Below are 21,414 nucleotides of genomic sequence, written 5' to 3' on the forward strand. Positions count from 1 at the left end.
ACTGCACTAGAAGAGAGCTCTTGCTGCACAGTCTTTTTCTAATCAAAGTTCCCTGCAATTTGTACATTGAACACAGAAAGGAGGTTTTCACTTTATCTTCAGATTCCCACAATTATTTTTTTGTTTTAGTAGTGAACATGTTCAGATAATATCATAAAATAACTTCTGATAGATGGTAGTAAAAAGTTAGAGGAATCCTCTTCCCAAGCTACACAAAGTACCATCCCATATCACATTTTAATCTGCCATTTTTTTGCACAAGTAACCACACACCAGATTTTCTTCTTTATTGTCACATGAAAGTACTTATTCACCATAAAAAAAGAAAAACAAATAAAAAAAAAAAAGACCCCCTTCCTGTGGGCGTCTGTACAGGCAAAATCCAAATTGCAACATTATTTCCTAGACAGAAAGCTATAAGGTTTCATAAGATCAACAAGAGAACAAATAAGTTCTTGATATATGAAAGCAAAAATGTCAGTATCCATCCCCCATAATAACAGTAATTTCATAAATTGTAGGGTTTATGTATGAGTTATACAGACAATTAATACATTTCTGAAAATTTTTAGCCAGAGCAAGAAAAAAAATTAATTAAGAGAAAATCACAAATATGCTGAAAGTCCCTCAACAACACCACTACCTTGCATGCAATAATTATGTTGTCATTTGTGCTCAGGGAGAACAAACAAGAAAAAGACACACATCCCTGACTCCTCCAAAGAAAATGTTTGTTCAAGAAACACCAAGTAGAAAACATTTTCACAAATCTTATTGTGCCCAAGAGAAGCTGTAAGCGGCACAGCAGACATTTACACTTGCCAGAACTCCATTCTAAATGACCTATTCAATACAAATGACTGTCTGGCATCGTAATTGCTGCACTGCTCATATGCTTGTGTTTATCTTCTTAAAACACACACGGCAAACTTTTCAAAATGAGATTATCACATGTAAAGTTTCTTTCTGTCATGTAGTGACATGGGTACTTTAATGGAGCAAATGGGACTGAATTCCCTAAATTCTACTGCATTTTGTTAAAAAAGCTGGGTGCTTCCTGGTAACGTAAGGTAAATGGCAGACCCTGGAGCCTTGGTATAATTAAACATGAAAAGAAATGACATACTGATGAGTTTTTTTGTATAAAAACTATATATAAAATATATATATACATATAAAAAATAGTATTTTATACATCATTCCTCCCAATATAATTTTTACTTCTGAATTAGCAATCTCTTAAAATACACAGGGTTGTTCATGCCTACAGCTTATTTCAGCTTCCCTCAAACCCAAGATCACAGGAACACAGTGGTTTAGGTTTGGGGGTTATTTTTATAAAGTAATACCTGTGAGTGAGGCTGCTAGATTCAACTTTATGTTATTTCTTTTAAATGAAAAGTGAAAAGCTAATGCACAATTGTGTGACAAGCAGGAGGTGAAATGCTGTAGCAAAATCCATATCCACCAATCCGTGAAATACATGAAGCTTTCTTCACATCCACTGTTTAAGCAGAACCCCCACAAAGACTTCACTTAAGAGTCTGCATAAGAACAAATGGCACAATATCTCAAACTTTAAAAGATACAATATGTTTTCAAATTATTTCCATAAGCATGTTAGTAAATGGGAAAAAAAAAAAACTTAAATCAAAGCAGAGGAAAGAGTGGGAGTTCTTCAGCAAACAGCTTGTCTCCCAGTAGAAAGAATGTTTTCAGGTTCATATAAGCAAAAAAATAATTTTAAATTCTAAAGCTGTACCCAGTGCTACCAGGTGGATATATCTAGAGTGTTACTGCTCATGGGAAACATTTGGATGACAACTAAATTCCAGGGAACAGCACTGTAGAACTGTGTTCTGCTTTCCATTAGAAATAGCTCCTTCCATATTTCTCATCACCCCTTGCACACTTCCTCCACTACATTGAGAAAGCCCCAAGATAACATACCTTTTTTCCTTGGCCGCAGTTAAGAAAAAGCTGTTTTCTTGATTTCAGAGACATATAGGTGTAAAACCAGTTGAATTTTCAGCATTTGGGCGCATGCTGAATCTTGTTCCTAGTGGCCTGGTGGGTAAAAGAATTAAAATTAAGATGCTTGGATATTTCAAATTAAAATGCTCACACCAACATTCAGAGCTGTTTGCATCCACAGTTTCAAAAGTTAAATGGTTACTTGTTTTGGGAAAGCAGTCACTCTTACAGTAAGAGTTTCTTAAGTTAGGAATGTCCCTGCATCTCAGGACATGGTCCAAAACAACCTCAGCAATGCACATGTTAGTTGGGAACCTTGCAACTTCATCTCCTAGTTGGAGTTATAATATCCAGTCCTCCCACCTTGCAAAGTTCATTCTTTGACTTGCCCTTTATTACTTAAAATGGTAAGCACATAATTAAATACTTAAAATACTGCTGCTGCTGCCAAGGCCTGCCTTTAGTATCCTCAAAGCTGGTCGCACTTGCTGAAAGCAGTATTAGGGGGACTCTACACAATATGAGCCTCCCCCCCTCGAGCATACTGATGCAACAAGATTGAGGTCATTGACTTCAATTTAGTACCAAACCCAACATTTCTCCTACCTAAAATACATGGGGTATAGCTACAGAGATTTAAGAATCACTTTTCTGCCTCAAAGCAGGATCCCCACACTCACACCATTCCTAGCAGAGGCTTGTCTGGCTTCTTTGCTATGACTGGAGACCCCAAAAGGTCCCTAGTTCAGTTCCAGCACTCAGTTCTCCTTGCAGCCAGAGAATTCTACCCCAAAACCCTTTGCTGCAATTCAGGCCCCCCTCACCCTTTTGCTGTGGAGAAATAAAGTGCCCTTTTATTTACCAATAACTTTTCCTGTATTCAGAGGTTCTTCTAAGCTTTGCCCTCTCTACACTACACTTTTTTTGTGCTATCTTTCCTCACAGATCATGCCCTAGAGATATGATCAAACTTTTTCTTGTACAATTTCCTAATTTTCCTTAATTAATAACCCAGGTCTGAATTACCTACCAATAACCTTCCAGCTCTCCCCACTCCCTTAGCATGAAACACTCAAAAGGAAGCCGTGTTCTCTCATATATATAGCCATGGGCCAGACCCACAGGTGATATAAATTGGCACAGGTCTGCACCTAATTAAAGGGCTATGTAAATTCAGGGGAGGTTGGGTAACTTGCTTTTTGTCACTTTAGGAAAGATGTGGTAAAGAGAAAGACTAGGCTTTTCCTTTTATCTGTTTCTGTGTGAGAAATTTAGGGGGCTTGGAGGGGCACTGTTTAGGAGGTGTTCATGTTGAGTTAAAGAATGCCTGAGAGGTGCTCCTGGGTGTGGAGAACAGCTTAGCGTTGCCTTCCTGCTCTGATGAGTTTCTCAAAGTAAAACAAACAGCACCGTGTTACATCCCCCCTAGTAAAGGGGCTGCTTTCCCACGCGGAAAACAGCTCCTGCCTGCAAAGCCCGAGGGCTGGGGGGGTCCCTGAGCGCCCTGTAACGTTTAGGAGGCAGAGGGTCACTCCTGGGAGGGCGGGGGGGGGGGCGGTCATTGCTATCCCTGCTGTGCTAGCACGCTCCAAACACCGTTAAAAATCAAAAGTCAAACACAGCGTAGCTTTCCTGGCGGGTGCTGCCAGGTCCCAGGAGCACGGGGGGTGGCCCCGTCGGGGCTGCGCGGCTGCGGCCGATCCGCGGGAGAGCGGCGCGGGAAGGACCTTGATGGGCGAGGATGGAACCGAGCAAAACCGCGTCTCCCTCCGCGCTTGGAAAAAGTTGACATCAACTCAGTTGAAAAGTAGGTTAATTAGTAGTATCTGACAGAGCTCCCCAGCAGTGACTTACTTCAGGTGCCGCACATTACTGCTACTCTGGTGGAAAAGCTTTGTTTTCACCTCGCTTTGTAGCCTCCAGTGTCTGAATATTGAGTAACCCTGGGTATTTGATTTCTTTGAAATACACTCGCATTATTCCAATAAACTGCATCCTTTAATCGAGGGTTTGGGTGTTTTTTTTAAAAACGTAATTAAAATATTAACAGTACTTTGCGACTAGAAATGTGACCCTTGGCAGTGAAGTCATTTCTACTGTTTACCATCAGAGCTCGCCGCTGTCCCTTAGCCGGGGGATGGGGGGAGGGGGGGGAGGGGGCGGCGGGGAGCTGGACATGGTCAGCAGACTCCCGCGCAGGGACTTACCCCGGGCAGGGTTTTTTTTCTCATAGGAAAGATCTGGGTTTTGTATAATAAAAAATATTGACATTCCTGAGAGGGTCTCGGGGAGCCCAGCCCCAGCCCTGGCCACGCGAAGCCAGGAAACCTTCCCACTTCCGAGGATGTCGGGGGAATCGCCCTAGACCGATGCAGCCTCCAGCCTCCCCCTCCGGACCCGCAGGCAGATGTCGCGCTGGCGGGGCCCGACTTGTGTCGCGATAGACACAATGTAGGGTGGAGGTGAGAGGCGGGGCGCTCCGCGCTGCCCTTCCGCGGGCGCGCACGGCGGCCGGGCCAGCAGCGCGGCGCAAAGCGCTGTGCCTGGCGCCAGCCCTGGGATGCGCTCAACTTTTCAAACGCCTCCGGTACAGTTGCCGCCTTTTTTTTTTTTTCTTTTATTAATTGAATGAGGACACGCAGGGGAAGGCATACAGGGGTAATGGTAATCGTGGGATTAAGCACGGGAGAAATAAAGACTAAGTTGCTCCGCGTTCATTCCCGCTGCTCAGGCGTTGCTGCGCACAAGCTACCCAGTACCGAAGTGTCCTACGCAGCAAGTTTCTCCCTCCTCCTGTGGTTTTTCTGCAAGTCTGCTGAAGAGGCACCCCTCTCCTGGTGTTCCCCAGCAGCCAGAGAAACCCTGCCACTGCCTCTCGCCCGTACATTAACCGGTTTCTCGCCTGAAGGGCTCTGCCAAAGTTTGCTGTTTTGTTCTCCCCTTGTACCGACAGGGCGCAGCTCCTCTCGGAGGAGGAAACCTGGGGGCGAGACCCCCCCGCACCAGATGGGATTGCTATTTCAGGGCGAGCAGGCGAGGCCAGGGCCGGCGGAAGCCCCCGCAGAAGGACACAACCTTTGAAACTCCGCGGGAGGGGGCGGAAGAGGGGTCGGGACACAGGGTCCGCTGCCGGCCCCAGGGAGCCGGGGGGGGAGCGCGCCTCTTCTAGCAAAGAGATCCGCAGCCCGGTCAGAGACCCCCTCCTCCTCCCCCGGTCCTGGCATGTGGTGCAAAAGCCAAGAGCAGGGCTCAGCTGTACCTGCCTCTTCTGCTTAGCGTAAGGCACCGCTTTGGTGTGAAGGGCTCATCAGCTGCTCGCCTCTGAAGCCCTGGGCCCCACCTTGATGCGGTTTTCTCAGTGTTCCCTGTACAGCCGAACAAAATCAAACCCAGTTGTCTTGATTTGATCCAAAAGATGTACCAGACCAACTCCGATCTCGGCAGAAATGTCCTTGTTTCAATTTCCTCTTAAGTCTATTGCTTTTTATGCTCAGGCAGGCAGCCGTGCAGCCACTGTTTTAATGTGCGGGGTGAATTGTAAGGTCATCAGGGCTTTCCTGTGTTCTAGGAAACTTTTTATTTTTTGTTAGCAAGAGGGTGCACGAGAGAGGTCCCCAGCCAATCCCTCTCCCGTTAAAACATTTGTAATTTAGACCCTGCCTGTTGATTTTACCTAGCTGTGATGGGGCGGGGTTACAGGAAAGTGCCTCTCAAAAAAAAAAAAAAAAAAAAAAAAGGAAAAACCCCTCAGAAAACCAAAAGTTAAAAAAAGCTCCAAGCCCCCTTCCAAAAAAAAAAAAAAAAATCTAAATACAACTCCAAATGCCCAGGTTGGGAGGGCTGGGGTCTGCTGTGCTGCAGTTAGAGGCTTGCCCCTGCTATTTATACCCTACTCTCCAAAGCTTTCAGGCTTCATGGATAAGAAGCAGAGCGTTCCTGGAATCGGTTCAGAACGTGTTCTGATGTACAGATAAACTTCTGGAAAGTATCTGATGACTGTGCCCGAGTGCGCTGACCCGCCTCCCATCGATGGGAATAAAGCGATAGCACTCGACTTAAAGAAAGCCGCAGAACTTAATTAATTCGATGCTTTAATGGTTATAGAATCTGCAAAACACTAGTATTAATTTAGACACTGGCATCTGGTTTCACTGAAATTCATGTCGAATGTGCAAACTACCCCGGCGTTCCCGGCTGCTCCCCGGGCGGGACGGGGGGAGCGGGAGAAGCGCCGGGGAAGGTGCGGCCCCGGGGCCGGCCGCGCTCGGGGGCTCACGGCGGGCGGAGAGCGGGTGGGAGCGGAGCGGGTGGAAGCGGAGCCCGGGGCACACGCACCCGCGCCCCCCCACACCCCCGGTGGCCACACGCCCGCCGCCCCACACGCCGCCGGCGGCACAGAGCCTGCGGCTCCCACCTGGGCAGAGCGGGGGTCCCGTCCCCGCCTCCCCCCCGCCCCGGTCGTGGCCGGAGGGACCGGGCCCCGCGGGTCCCACCGACGGGCTTCTAGCGCCATGTACACATGCCGCCGGGGCCGTTTGTCCACGCTGCCGAAATCACGCAGCGGTGTGACTCGAGTCGGCTTTTTCCGATTGTGAAATCTTTGCTTTAAGACAAAGAGTCTCTTTAAATCACGAGAATGACAGACTTGAAAGAGAAAATTGATAATGTTAATAAATGGAGTTTACTGGGAAGATGACATTTAGAAAAGGGTGAGATGTCCCAAATTTAATTTTCGCTGGTGAGACAAGACAATTCTAAAAGGCCGCAGATGAGACGATTTTTATTAAACATTTGTACTATTTTGGAAGCTAAGCCATAACTCATCTGCACTAAAATTTAACGACTTCGATTCATCAGAAAAGTTTGCGCTTGGACTCCGCTTCAAAGACAGAACAACAACTCCAATGACAGGCTATAATGATTTTCCCCCTCTGGTTTGCAGTGGGCTGGTGTGTTCTTCTGCCCAGACCGAAGATTCATATTCAGATCCCGAAGTCATAAAATTTAGGCTTTCGCGTTTGTCTTTTCCAAACCGAAACTTGACTAAACCAGCGTCCAGGATCAAAAGCGCGCAAGAGCTATCACTTTCTCAGGGGACTGCAAAAGCCACTTGCCGCATAGTTACTCTGACAGTATTGCGGACAATTTGGGCAGCATTGGGCAACACGTGTTGTCCCTGGGAACCGAGCTGTATTGTTTCTCCTGAGGTTTCCCTGTCAGCTCCGGTTTAACAGAAGTTGTGCTCCAAGAAGGTTTCTCGGGGAAGACGAACGAGGCTCGATATTGGACGGGGAGGATAAGCAGAGGGAGGGAGGAGGTGTGTGCTCGACTTGGGACTTTGCTGCTGCTCCCGGCTTAGCTTTCTTTTCCCCCTTTGTAACTATTTTTTCTTTCTCCAGTGACATTAAACTGAGAAAGACAAGTGCAAAACTGAAGGCGAGTTCAAGGTGGCGGTGCCGGGGCTTTGCGTGAGGGAGAAGTGCGGCACCGCTCCCTAATGCGCATCCTTTCCTCGGGAAGAGATGGCAGGCGAAAGGGATGGGTTTTCACACGACTGTATCTGATTTCCCCAAGGGAGAAAAATCCCTTGGGTGACAGCCCCGAGCCCCCCGCCCGGCTGGCACGGCCGGGGCGGCTCAGCCCGGCCACCACACCTCGCCTGCTGCAAAAAATTGGGTTTCTCTGGGCGAACGTGGGGTGTTGCCGGTCCCATCCCGCAGCGCCCGCACCCAGCGCTGGTGTGCGCAGGGGGGGCCGAGCCGGCAGCAAACAGCCTGGCCTGTGTTTATTCTCCAGGCTTGAAATGAAAAGAAACCGGCTCGTTGCTTCTTGATCTTTTCATTTCCTTTCCCTGGCCTGGGAGGAATCCCCCTGCCCGCCCCGCACATTTTAAGTCATGTCTGCGGGACTCCAACTAACCCTAGATCTGGTTTTTAAAACGTATTTAAGCTGCAGAATTTGCTGACACATAAATAAGCCATCAAGGCTCTCGGAAGCTCATGAATCTTTGACTGAAGTACGTGTGGGGAGTTTCACACTTGTTCCACGTCGTGATACTTTAAAAACTTTCACAAAGACGACTCTGGACAAAAAGCACCTCTGTTTAACAAGATAATTCTTGCTTTCAGTTTTATTTCTATTTTCAACTTCCTATTCTTTTGTCCCGTGACATGGCGCTTTTTTCCCCCTCGGGGACTCCTTTCTCTTCTTTCTCCTCTCCTATTCTGAACTGTTTTACAGCCCCGCTTTGTTACTGTCAGGAAAAAATGTCTGGAGAGCCCTGTCTCGTAAAGAAGGAACAGAAAAGGGAGGACTGGAGCTGCAATGTTGCCTATGCATGCAGAACATCCCAATCTGTTTTTGTGCATTGAGTTGGGGAGAGGGCAGCAGGGAGCGTGCACCCAGCCTCAGCCTGGACAAAGGGAGGCCGGACAGCTGCGCACCCGCCACAAAAGATTCACTCTTCTGTCAACTCTGTTTACTTAGTGTTGTTTCTGACCTCTGTGCTACACTTGTTGCTAATACATATGCTTATCAAACCATTTTAATTGGCTTTCTTCATAACATTAGTCCCAGGGCTTTTTTTTTTCCTACATGTGTTTCCAAACAACTTAATTGACTTGGCTAATATTCGTCTTCTTGGGCTGTAAACAACGGGTTTCTCCCCCCACGCTTCCCAGTCTTCAGGAAAAAGGCCCAGGGGTGTCTGCACGAACAGAGCTTCACCTTTCAGGGGTGGCTGTGCCACCACTCATCATTTCAGGGAGATGAGGACGCGGGGGTGACCCGCACCCGGAGGGGACAGCCGTGTCGCCGACGTCGCTCCGGCTGGCGCAGCGCACCCGGGCCGTGCGTGATGAAGGGGCAGCCGCTGGTAGATAGGCGAGCTGGCTATCCCCGTCGTGTTTTAAATGTGGTTTTGCTTTGTTTTATGGCACTCGAGGGACTGGTGCCAGCTCGGGAAGACCCGGCACCACCCTCGGAGCTGCCCATCGATCAAGAGCGCAGCGCCCTGACCGGGAGCGCCGGGCTGCGCGGACGCGCACGGCCCGCGGGCACCCTCCGCGGGCAGAGCCCCCCCGCCCGCCGCAGGTGGAGCCACGGGGGTCGGGGCTGCCCCGTTCCACCGCCCCCACCGACACCCTGCGTCCAGGGCAGCCCGGCCCCCCGCATCGGCGGGGAGCGCCCGGGGATCCGCCGGGCTGGGATGCAGGGGGTGGCAGAGGGCAGCCAACCTGCCCCCCCCGCCCCGAATCGCCAAGCCCCGACCACCACTGCCCGCAGACTTTTACCATCTATATTAATCGCTTCGCTTAAGCCTCTTCTCACCCCCACCCCACCCCTTTTTTTTTTTTTTTTTTTTTTTTACAATTTCGTAATTAATTGTTGCACTCGGGTTTGTAATGGAAACAATCCTGCGAGGCCGGATGGTTGTTATGATTTGCTTTCTTTAGTGTTTCTCCCCCTTCGCGAGCATTGTTCGTGGTGACTGTCTGGGCTCAGATATGATGTTGGGACAGCGCCTCCCTTGAAATGGAAACAGAGGCCTGAATAAAGAAGGGTGGAAAAAAAGTACTTTGTAGTCTGCATCGTCCATCTTTAATTCAGAGACGCATCTATACTCCTGGGAGCGCCGCCTTTGATCTCTTTGATTTTTACACCAGATCTGTTATGGACTAAAATTCCTAGGTTTTCCATAGAAACATCTCCATTCCTTCGGGATATTGATGTTTTCTTCTTCCTAGGGGTTATGATATGGTAAATCAGATTCAGAAAAGCATGGACAATGCCAGCATTCATGGGTCGGGGGGCGGGGGTGGGGGGGCGGGAGCCTCTCTCTCTTCTCCCAATGAATCAAAATATTGTTTATTCTGTTGCTCTTTAAGCCCAGTCACTTCAGCTGCCTTTCAGTGCCTTCAACTCTGGAAGAGGGGCAGCAGCAGCAGCAGCAGCAGGTTGCGTTGCCATGGGGACCCTACTGTATGGCAGCAGCGCCAGCCCCAAAGACAATGCCTCGCAAAGGGGCTTGAAAAGTGAGGTTTCTCCCTTTGCCACGCAGCCACTTCCGATGGAGCAAGCATTCTCCTTTCGGGACCCTCATCTTGTCACTAGAACAATGTCTATCTTCGCCTGCCAATTTTTTTTTCTCTATCCTGCCTTTGATCTATAAAAAATCAAAAGAACAAAGTCAGGGGAGAATAGGGGGCTTTTTTTTTGTTGTTGATGCACAGAACAGGCTTTTATAATTTGGGTCTACTTTTGTGCCTGAGGATTGCTGGGGCAGGGAAGGAGGGTAGTTTATTCGTGTGTTGGGTTCTTTCCATCCCTGCTGACCCCAGGCACGGCGTGTGCCAAAGGCCCCCCTCCCTTTCCCTTCCTCCTCCCCAAAGCAGCCAGGAATGAGGATGGGCACTGCCCAGCTCCGGTGTCCCCCACTCCCCAGCCTTGGCCCTAAGAGCTCTCCTGCAGGCTAGGACCTTCCTGCCTGGCAGGCCCAGGCCACTGCTGAGGTGGCACTGACCCCTGCCCAGGGCCAGAAGGATCGCCCAAGCCTACTAATTAATGCTGATGTTAATAACAGAGATGCATGCAAATGTCCATCACAGTACATTTTAATGCATCACGCAAAATGATGCTGTTTTCCAAGTCATGATTTTGTGTAACTGTTAGAGGAATGAACGTGAGACTAACACCCTTTTCTAAGAAATTAGACAAATCTGGACCGCGTGAGGCCCTGAGATGCTGAAATCTTGGCTTTACATGACAGCAAAGAAAAGAAACTGGAGTGTCCATGCAAATATGCAAGCGTGTGTTTGACTTCTTTGTTTGTAAGTGGCAACAGGCATTGTCAGGCATGTGCAGGACAAGCTATAAATAATCCTAGATGGAAAACTGGGTCTAGTTCTGGTTCTTTCTGGAGGAGAAGTGGCTGGTTGGGTTCACCTGGGACTCTATGCACGTAACCCTCCTGGAATTAACCGTGATCACTCGAGCTCAGTTCAGTTCCTTGCCTCACTTCGAACGGCAGGAAGTGTGGATTTCTCCAAAAGGATTGCATTACAGCTCCTTCCTTTTCATTAAAATGCCAGCAAAGGAAACAACAGAAATGACTGGTCTGTGCTGTGTCAGTTACTCTGGTTTCGGTGCCCTGGCTAAAACATGTTGCCACATGATTCAGTGATTAACTCCATCACAAACTGGTTTCCTACTTTGAAGGAGTCAGTTGCTGGGCAAGATAATACAGTAGGTTGAGGAAAGAGTAGAAATTAGAGGAAGGTTTACTAAAGAAACACAGATATCCTTGTTGAGAGCTTGTTCTGTCTCTGGCCACCTTTTCTTAGTTATTTTTGAAAGAAAATCACCAGTTTCAAAATGTTTAGTTAAAGTCAATTAGTTTAGACAGGGGCATCTGACCCCCTGTCTGGGTTTGCACTGCTGTGGAACATTTGCTGTGGGCTGCAAATGGGGGCAGAGGCACGCCACACTGGAGGGCTGTGGGCAGGGGCTGGGACTGGGGTGGCTTCAGGGGCTCAGGGCCCTCGCTCCTGCCTTTATGTCAGACAGACACGAAACAGGGTTGTCATTCAGCCTTTTCCCAGCACAGGAGACTCATGGGTGGGCACGAGGGAGTGTAAGGGCATAGCATGTCCCAGCAGTGTTCTGTGGCAGTGTCAGGTCTGGCCTGGCTGTAGATCAAAACTGGGATGCTCAGGGTGCACCATCCAGTACCTGGAGACAGCCAAGTCTCCACTGCTGCACCTGCCTGGCATCATCTTACCCTTACAAGTGTCTCCTAGCAATTGCCTACAAACTGCATGGGATTTCTGGACCCTGATCCCATGCCAAGCCCACAAAAACCCCTCAGGTCAATACTCAAGAGCTGACCCTTTACCACCTCGGGTATCTTCATGCCTCAGGGTCTGCAGAGGTGAGCCTGGCATAAAAACGGTTCCTGAGGCAATGTCACTGGGTGGAGGTGGGGACCGCAGCACCCACTTGCAGGCAGTATCTGGGCCTTGGAGAGAGAGGGAAGGGATGGAAAAGGGCTGCATTTCACCTGTCAGAAAAATAACTACTGGCAGAAGATGTAGCAGGCCCAAGATCAATCCCCCTTCCCTCCTCCTCCTCCTGTTGTGTCATGCCCCCCGCCCACCCCCCCTATTCCCCGGGGAACCGGATTCCCACCCTATCTGGTCACATTCTCTTCCCAAGATTAATTGTTGGGTCAGGGCGGATTCACCATTGTGTCAGCCTGCAAGTGCCTTTCTCCCCTTTCTCTTTTTTTAACAGAGCCTTAGTCAAAACTTCAGGCTCCCCTCTCTTCTCTCCTCCCCTGTCTTTTAGGGCGGGGGGCTGCTACCCCGACCCGACCTTCTGGGCTAAGAGACATCAGCCATGCCTTTTAACTGTACAATTATGCACACTCCCTAAATGTTGTTTTAATAACAGCGTTGGAAAAAAAGCCGCAGCGGGTTGGTGTTTAGAAAAGCAGTGAGATGCCTGGCGCAGCTCGCTGCCTGCCTCACACACGCAGATACACTCCGGGCAGCTTTGCGGGGGGAACGGTGAAACACACCTAGCCCCTCGCCGGGGCCACCCCCGCCCCTCCACGGGGAGCCCCGGGTCCCCGCCGGGCGCAGGCGGGAGGAACGGGCGGGGGCAGGGGCCGGCGCGGAGCCGCGCAGAGCCGAGCGGGGCCGGGGGCGCAGCGGGGCGGGGCGGTGTCTCCGCGCTTTCCCCGGCGCAGGGCGCAGCACCGCGGAGCCCGGCCGGGCCGAAGGCATCGCCTGGCTCCCGGCTTGCCTTCCCCGCGGCCGGCCGAGCCGCGCAGCCCGGGTGGGCAGCGGGCACGGAGGTGCCGGGGATCGCCCAGCCTCCCGCCGCCGCCCCGCAGCGCACGGCCCCTGCGCCCCGCTACCGGCAAAGGTGCGGGGCAGCGCCCGCCGCCCCCCCGGGCAGCAGCGGCCCCCTCGGGCGGTCCGGTCGTCCCCCGACCCCGGCGGCTCCCCCACCGGCCACGCCGCCTCCGGAGCTCTGCCCCGCGAAAACCTCCCACGGGGTTCTCGCTCCCGTGTGAAACTACAGAGCCTGACACCCATCCCCCTTGAGAAGCCACCGCGTAAGAGGTTCTGTGAAGGAGACCCAGACACCTTCATATTTCAGTTTTTCTTGGTCAGGAAATGTGCGTGGAAGGGGGGTCGGGATCGTAAATTTCATTGATTACTTGCAGATTGCACAGAGTATATTTAAGCTTTCATGACAGCTTCTGGAGACGTAACGACTGGACAATATTGCCCTAACAGTACAAACTCTCTTTAACTACTACAAAGAAATCAGCAGGTAATTATAGGCTCGATTGTATACATAATAGGCATCGGAAATCGGAGAATAACTGTAGGCAGCGATTCTGAACCAGAAGAGGAACTGTCGTGCTTCAAACTCTCATACAATAGCTGCTCATTGTGCTGGGTGTCTCATTCTAATTAGAGATACCTGCACAGCATAGCAAATATAGAAGAGAGACACATCCTTGATCTTCCTGCCAGTAAAACTCATCCTTTAAAAATTAAAGACATAAAGGCAAAGCAAGCCATGTGGGTATTCCTGAAACAGGCGATGATGCTGAGCTGTGCCCTTAGCCTCTGGAAGAGAGCTTGACTGGGTAGGACGAGCAGAATTTCTGACCGGAATGGGACTGCTGGAGGGGGGGGGGGAAACCACACCACAAAAAAAACCCCAACAACTTTTCTCAAGGTGCCCAGAGAATTACCCTTTCCACAAAGCTAATAAATATAAAAACGCGCCCGTCCAAAATTAACCGAAAACAGCAATCACTTCGGGAATATGTCAAGCCCTTATTGCACACTGCGTTTAAAATATTTTAAATTATTTTTTCTTGCCTTTAGGGGGAAAAAAGACAAGCTTGCTTTTCTATACCTAAAGGAATATAAGTATTTATTTCTGAGGTAGAGGTTGTTCCTTTTTTAACAAATGGTTTTGTTTTGAAACCATCATGGGCACTCCCTGCGCAGAAGCAGCTCTCCTTTACCGGGTGATTCCTCCTTCCAACAGGCTCTAACTCCCAGTAACATCGCGGAAAACACTCCTAAAAACTCTCCTGGTGTCGACGCCCGTTTCACTCGAGGGCTTCTTCAGTTCTCGTTTCTTTCAGGTGAAGTTTCCCAACGGGTTCCCTGCCGGCCGGGTGCAGCTGTGCCCGGGGGCGGCGGTGCCGGGGGCGGTGGGCGCTGCCCGTCCTGCGGGTCCGCTCCCCGCCCGGCCGCCTGCCAGCAGCCCCCGCGCCACTTCGCTTTGGATGCCGCCTGGCCTTACACTTCACTTCGGTTGTCTTGCCTCTAGGGGTATGCGCTGTGTTATTCCAGGTCACGAGTGACCTGTAAGCCTACGTGAACGTGTGCCCACATCAAAAGGCGGCCACACAGAAGCAAACCACCCCAGGTACCATTTCAGCCTGAAGGGGAAGATCGTTTCCGCCAGGTCAAGCCTGACTGTCAGAAAGCGGAGCCGAGCGAAGCCGGGGAGTGCCAAAGGGCAGGGCTCCTCTCCCTCGGCAGGGACGGGGGGCAGTGCCAGGGGCGAGGCGCTCCGCGGGGCTCCGACCCTCGCAGGGGATCTGGCCGCGGCACCAGCCCCGCTGCGCCCCGGCAGCTCCCGCAGGAGCGCGCGATGCGCGGCACCGGGCACGCACTTCACGTGTGTCCGTGCCGTGGGAAACAAACTCGTCGGTGAGCAGCCAGGCTCTAAACAAATTAGATTTGGATTCCTTTCATTTACAAATACCTTATTCGTGAAGTCCGATGGCTATTTTTCTAAAGATCATTTACTTCATAGTAAACGAGATAATGTAATCGTGGGTTAAAAAATTGAAATGATTGATAGAAATAAATTCTCTGTATAACTGGCAACGAGTAACAACTGATTATGTCACTCGGTGCGTTGCAATCCCGCTCCTGTTAACAGCTGTTTTCTCTGAGCTACGTTGCTGGCTTCTGCCTACCTATTTGGTTTTAATGCCAAGTTAATGTTAGATCTAAAGCAGGATGTTCGGATAAATATGAATCAACTTCTCCAAAATGCTCCTGAATAAATCATGCCGTGAAAATAAAACACAGAGGCAGAGAAGGAGGGGAAGTTGTGTTTCCCAAAATTGAAAGACAGTAAAAAATTGGTCATCAAAAAAAGTCTCCAGATGAAGACAGTAAAGGTAAATCAAAGCAGAGCAACTGTTTGCAATATCACTTGTACTTTTCCTGTTGGGCTGCGCAGTATTTTACGGAGTGGAAGTACAAGCAAGATGTGCAGGTATCCGCTTACATTATAAACTGCAGTTGGTATAAATATTCTGTTCCAGGGAACAGCTTTATCACACGCTTTCAAATAATAAAGTAGCTTTTCAAACAAAAGCCACACATCAGGTGTCATTTTATTAATGAATGGTGTTCTGCCTGATAAATAAGAAGGGTGACTGCTGGCTGCTGCGTTCCTGCTGCCGCCCGTCCCGTCCCGTCCCGTCCCGCCGCCGGCTCCGACGGGGAGCGCGGAGCCCCGGCCGCCGCCCTGCCCGCCCGGCAGCCCCCGCCGAGTGTTGCCCTGCCTGCGGCTGGCTCCAGCCCACCCTCAGGTCTCTTCCGTGCAGGCTCCAGGGGGATGCCTTGGGCTCCAGACTTCAGCAAGCAAATTCACGTAAAAAACGCTCCCGCCAAATGGCAACTTCCCCCCGCTCCCCCCAGAGTGTTGCAGTCTTTGCCCAGTTTCGGCGAGGGGGGTTCCTGGGACGAAGGACAGCTCAGGTTTCTCCCAGGGTAACCTGCCTGCCTCCATCCTTCCGTCTGTTTCACCTATGAATTTCTCAGGTGCACGGTTGCATCTCATCCCGCACGCCTCTGCCATCAGCAGTCTCCGGACAGTGCCTGAGCTCAGTCTTTCCCAAAGCCGGTCCCAAACCTCATCTGCTAGCGGAGCTTGGCAAGCCACGCTGAGAACGGGGCAGAATAAGGATCTGTTGATCGCCCTGGCCCCAGGTTCGCTTTTCTGACCTTATATCCCAGTCCGGCCCGTTGTTGGGTTTGGTCTGATATGGGCTTTTTAAGCCGACTCTTATTCTACGTGTTAAATGGTCGGCTCTTTAACCAGCAACTAGCAATCATCAGACATTAATTTATACGGCTTTTACAAATACCTAAGCTATTTAAAATGCTGAACTGGGGTGTGTGTGGCAGGGAACATCTATCTATTGAATAGGCAGTGTCACACGGTAGCATGCTCTCTTGTCAAGGGTGATTGTGTTTTAGGCAAACATTTGAGCAAACATAAAGGCAAAGGTCAAGTACTGTTCAGTTGCAGTGTGTGCTAATTCACCTAGCTAACCAATGGGGCAAAAGTTGCATTTTCTGCGAGCACCGCAGATCAAACCTCTGCGAAGGGCATTATTAGCTGCGAGCCGGCTGTGATCGCTTCCAGACAGCTCCCGGGTGGAAGGGCTGGAGGCTCCGTGGGTGCCCGGGGTGCAGCTCCTGCACCATCACCTCCCTTTGCTAACAAGCACCTTCCGATAAGCTGGTGCTTTTTGTACTTTTCTGCTCCCCGGGCGCCCCCCCCCCCCCCCCCCCGTTCCCCCCCCCCCCTTTTCCTTCTTATTCATTTCTTTTCCTGCATTTTCTCCCTCCCCATCCCCTGAACAAACGACGCTGGGCTGCCCATGGCCGGCCGGCTCGGTGCTCTGAGCAGCGCCGCAGAAATTGGGCGAGCGGGGAGCAGTGGGAGGAAAGTGCAGTTTGACTCCTCATTGAAAGTGCGTGGGGAGGAGGGGGGAGGAGGAACAGAGTTACTTTATTATCCTCATTCCTCCCCACGTCGTCGCAATAAACTAAAGCCATGTTTTGAATAGGAAAGGCTGGAATTTATCTCTGAGGGTGATCTGCCTGCAGAATTTTCCAAGCAAACCTTATTATTTCTCATAGGGAAATTCTTCCTGCTATCCAAAAAAATAGAGAAGAATCAAAGGAGTGGGTGGTGGTTGTCACACTCGCAGCTTGGAACTCTCTGTCTCTTTTAAGAAAAAAAAGAGAGGGGGGGGAAAAAAAAAACGGCGACCCATTCCTTCCTTCTCTGTTCAGCCTGGAGGGCTCGCACTTTGAATCAATAGTCATTTTGTTTGAACCAATGGCTGTGCTTCCATCCAGGCTGTACGTACAGTAGTTTTCATAATAAACCGGGTTTTCACAGTTGTGGTCTTATAGCACTCAGGTTTGGGGGTTGCACGTGCGAAATAAATAAATAAATAGATAGATAGATAGATAGATAGATAGATAAATAGATAAATAAATAGATAAATAAATGGCACTGGGATTAAAAAAAATCAACTAAAAAAAACCCCCCACCAACAAACCGCCAAATAAAAACGATTATTCTGAACCCAGCCGAAAGCTCGTGAAATTCTTACTTGTTGCCTTGTGCTATAGAGGCACTCGCCTCCCAGTCCCGCACCGTGGGGTCTGGCTGCTGCCTGCCTCTGCTGCTGGGAGAAGCAGGATGATTTTTTTTTTTTTTTTTTGACAAAATTCCAGGAAGAACATCAACAACGTTAGAGACGTGATTCTAAGCACAAAACTGGTTTATGGCTAAAATGTCATTAAAATCACGAGGGCATATTTTCTTTGCACAGCAAACTTTAAACATAAGCATACACTCATGAGAAAACACGTTTAAAAAAAAAAATAAATAAACTTACCCGCGCCTGCCAAACCATCACAATTTGTGGGACTCTTCTTTAGTGCTGCAGACAACTTGGCCCTTCAAGCCCTGCATTAAACACGGTTGATACAGTGAAACAGGAATAAAATTTTAAAAAAATATATTTGTCATATATATCTAAATAGTCTAATCTCCTTCAAATCTCTCGGATTTCTTTACAACCCACTGGCTACGGTCCTATAAACACCACCTGGGCAGTTTCACAAGCTTTAAAGTTTTGTGTGAGAGTGTGTGTGTGCGTGTGTGTGTGTGCGTGTGTGTGTGTGTGCGTGTGTGCAGTAAGTTGTTTAAAAGGCATCGTTACCATTCAGAGGTATAAAAGTATTGCCCTGATCTTTGGCGTGATGGGGTTTGGTTTTTGGATTTGGGAGGGGTTTTTTTAACATGCACCTCTCATTTTACTTAACTTTTAAAGATGGGAAAAGCTGGAAGCTTTAGTTTTCGAGAGACTTTTCTCGTTATTCATCTGTTTGGTCGCCTTAGCTGCACAAAAGCGTATCAGCTGCGTTATGAAAAATGGCCTAAGCCCAGAGAATGTCACAGTGGTCGACTTATTATTTTAGCCCTTCTTAAAAAAAAAAAAAAAAAAAAACTCGGGGAAAGTTTGCTTTTGATGAATTCAATAAAAGCGGCACTGCAACGGAAGAGATTTTAAGCTAAAATCATACAGCATGGGGGCAAAAGCTTAAACCAGCCAGATGGCCAAAGGTAGCCAGAGTCTGCCTGCTTCGAACCTATCCACTGAAGTTACAGTCCTTCAGGCTTTTAGCTTTGTTCATGTTTATCCTGCTTTGTCATGTGTCATGCGCCCCCCCCCCAAAAAAAAAAAAACAAAACCAAAACCCAAACCCTCAACAAACAAATAAACAAAACTTTCACAATTCATGTGTCACGACCCTTTTTTCTTTCCGCCTCTGGAACAGGGACAAGGCAGATTTTGTTGGTCTTGGTTTTAAAAAAGACACGGCATCTCAAAGCCCCTGGGCAAGGTGTTACTTTTTAATTTACCAGCACCTCATCCCTCGTCCCCAGGGAGGGCTTCCCGGCCGTAACCAGAAAGGACAAGTCGAAAGGACTGCAGGGATTGCAACTGAAGGCTGTGCTGTGAATCAGCTCCCGTCCTTCTCCTGGGTAATAAATAGATCTAAATAATGACAGCGATTAATAATAATAACAACAATAATAAACACCCGAGACTAGGGGCTCTGTGGGGCAGGGCGTCGAATTCGCCGTGGGTTTTGTTTGTTGTTAGGAAATATCCATAAACAGCCCCAAACCGGCTAGTAAATTCCATTTTCTCCTGGGGTAAAAACCTTTGCAATTCTTGTGATTTCAGTGGCACTCGGAGACTGCCATAAGCTTCCAGAAAGTTGTCCTGGCTGTAAGCGAGGGCAGAAATCTGGCGCCTAAACCTGGATTCGGGACTGCGTCCACCTGCTTTGGTAACAGGACGGAGCTTTGATGCCGCTGGTGGGGGAGAGATGGCAGCGCCGGCTGCGCAGAGGGGAGGGTGGTTTGCAAAGTGCGGGATCAGAGCGCCCTGCCCGCCCCGCCCGGGCTCCCCTCGCCTCTTGCCCCTTCTGCCACAGTCATTCCCGTCCAGCAAAACAAGTGTCCGCGGCGCCCTGCGGGAGGGGGGCTGCAGCCACTCCGCAAGTGCCTAACCCCGGAATAAACCTCCCCCCCGCACCTCTGCTCCCAGCGCCGCGGGGCCGAGACCCGACGGGCCGGATCCAGTCCCCCCCCGGCTCTGCCCCCGGGCCCGGCCGCGCAGGTCGCGCACGGAGAGGCCGGAGCGGGCGCACGGCCGTTCCCTCCCCCGCGGCCCCGGGTCGCCAGAGCCGCCCCGATGCCCGAGGCCACCTGTGCCCCGGCGCCGGGAGCCCTCCTGGTGCGGGCAGACCCGCGGGCGGGGGGCGCAGCCTCAGGTAGCGCGGCGGCCGGTGGGCGCATCTGCGCAGGGAGCCCGCGCGTCCTACCGTGGGGGCGGCAGGTGCTACCCGCGCATTGGGGTCGGGGGGGGAGGGTCCTGCCCGGGGTCCAGCCTGCGGGCGGGGGATGCTGCAGACAGCCCCAGGGAGCCGAGGAGAGAAGGGGATCCCCGTGAGCCGGCTGTTTCCCGAGGGTGGTGGGGATTTACCGTCTAACATTGGGTTCAAGTTGTAAACGATTAAACGAAATGGAAGGAGAATAACGCGCAACCCTGCGGAAAGCCAGGCACAGAGCGGAGGAAGCAGCGTGTGTTTGCGCGTCTATACGAGCGTGGAGTCGCGCACCGGGCACAGTCACCTTTCAAAGAGCAAATTTACTGCGCAGTTTCTTAACGCCTAATGACCCCCGTGCCCGGGGCTGGTTCCCCGACAGGCGCTGCCGGGATGCCCGCGGCACCAGCCCTGCCAGTGGTCGGGAGCAGAAACCAGTCTGGAGTCCAGAAACCAGTCTGGAGTCGTTTACCCAGCTGGGGCAGCAACTTGCGAGAAGCGCTGAAGTAAGAGTAAAAAGGACCTGGCGGGGGAAACTACAAAAAAAAAAACCAGCTCGGGACCACCCCCTACTCGTGTGTGTAGGGGGCTGAGGAGTGTCGGCCAGCGGGGTGGAAGCGAACACGCGTGTTCCACCTGGCACCCCCTGCCCTGCTGCTGCCCAGCGCACGGGTCTAACCCGCGTTCCTGCCTGCGCCCGGGGCTGCCCTTAACGGGTCACCTCGACGTGGGCAGGAGAGGCGTCTGGGGGAATCCCGGGTACCTTCCGGATGCCTTTTTCCCCAGACGCTTGAGAAATCCGTTAAAGCGAAGACCTCGCGAGGTGGGAAATCGCCCTTTGCATCCCCAAAGGGCACACTGGGGAAACTTCACGAGACTTCGTCCCGATGGGAATGATAGCGCACCATCGAAGGGCGTTTAGAAAATTTGGAGAAGGCAGTTAGATCGGTCGAACAAAGAGGTTTTGGTTTTGGTTTGGTAATATTTTGTTCCCCAGAAAATAATATCGATTCTGAATGGTTTTGCAGAAAAGGGGGTAAGTCAGGCGGCAAAGGAGTGCGTCCCAGCCGCATGCTCCAGAAGCGTACCTGCGCCTTGCTGACACGAATGACCCGGGAAGCAGGCTGGCAGGGCAGAGCCCCGCTGCCCTCCCCCCCCAGCTGCCCCCTGGCATTGTCCCCCCGGCGCTGTGCCCTGCGTGGGGCAGGTCCCCCCGCCTCTCCCAGCGTCGGCTTATCCCCGGCTCTGTAGCCTGTGCAGAGCGCTTGGAGATCCGTCGGGGGGGCGTGGTGCTGCGGGCACTGCTAGCCTCGCTCCCTCGGGGGGAACCTGGGGGGGCACCGCGGTCTGGGGCGGCGAGGGGGCAGGCTGGCCCCAGGCGGGGGTGCTGAGGGCTGCCGGCCGGGGTGGGTGTCCCGAGCCTGGCCGCTGGCTGGGCGCTACCGACGCTTCATTCGTTGAGCCCCGTGTCAGCCGGAATCCGGGCGCACCGGGACGGCTCTGCCCCGCTCGGGCACGGCGGGCCCGCAGCCGCGCCGGGGTCGCGCCCCGAGCCGCAGCCTCGCCGCTCCCCTGTGCGAAATACCGACATGTGGTCCCGTTCACGAGTGTGCCCGCTACTAGACGGGCTGATGTGTCCTCCCATCTCCAGGCTGTTCGTGAAACGCTGGTGTTCACCTCCCGC

Source organism: Falco cherrug, chromosome 11 (assembly GCF_023634085.1).
Source record: "Falco cherrug isolate bFalChe1 chromosome 11, bFalChe1.pri, whole genome shotgun sequence".
In the NCBI taxonomy this organism is placed as follows: domain Eukaryota; kingdom Metazoa; phylum Chordata; class Aves; order Falconiformes; family Falconidae; genus Falco; species Falco cherrug.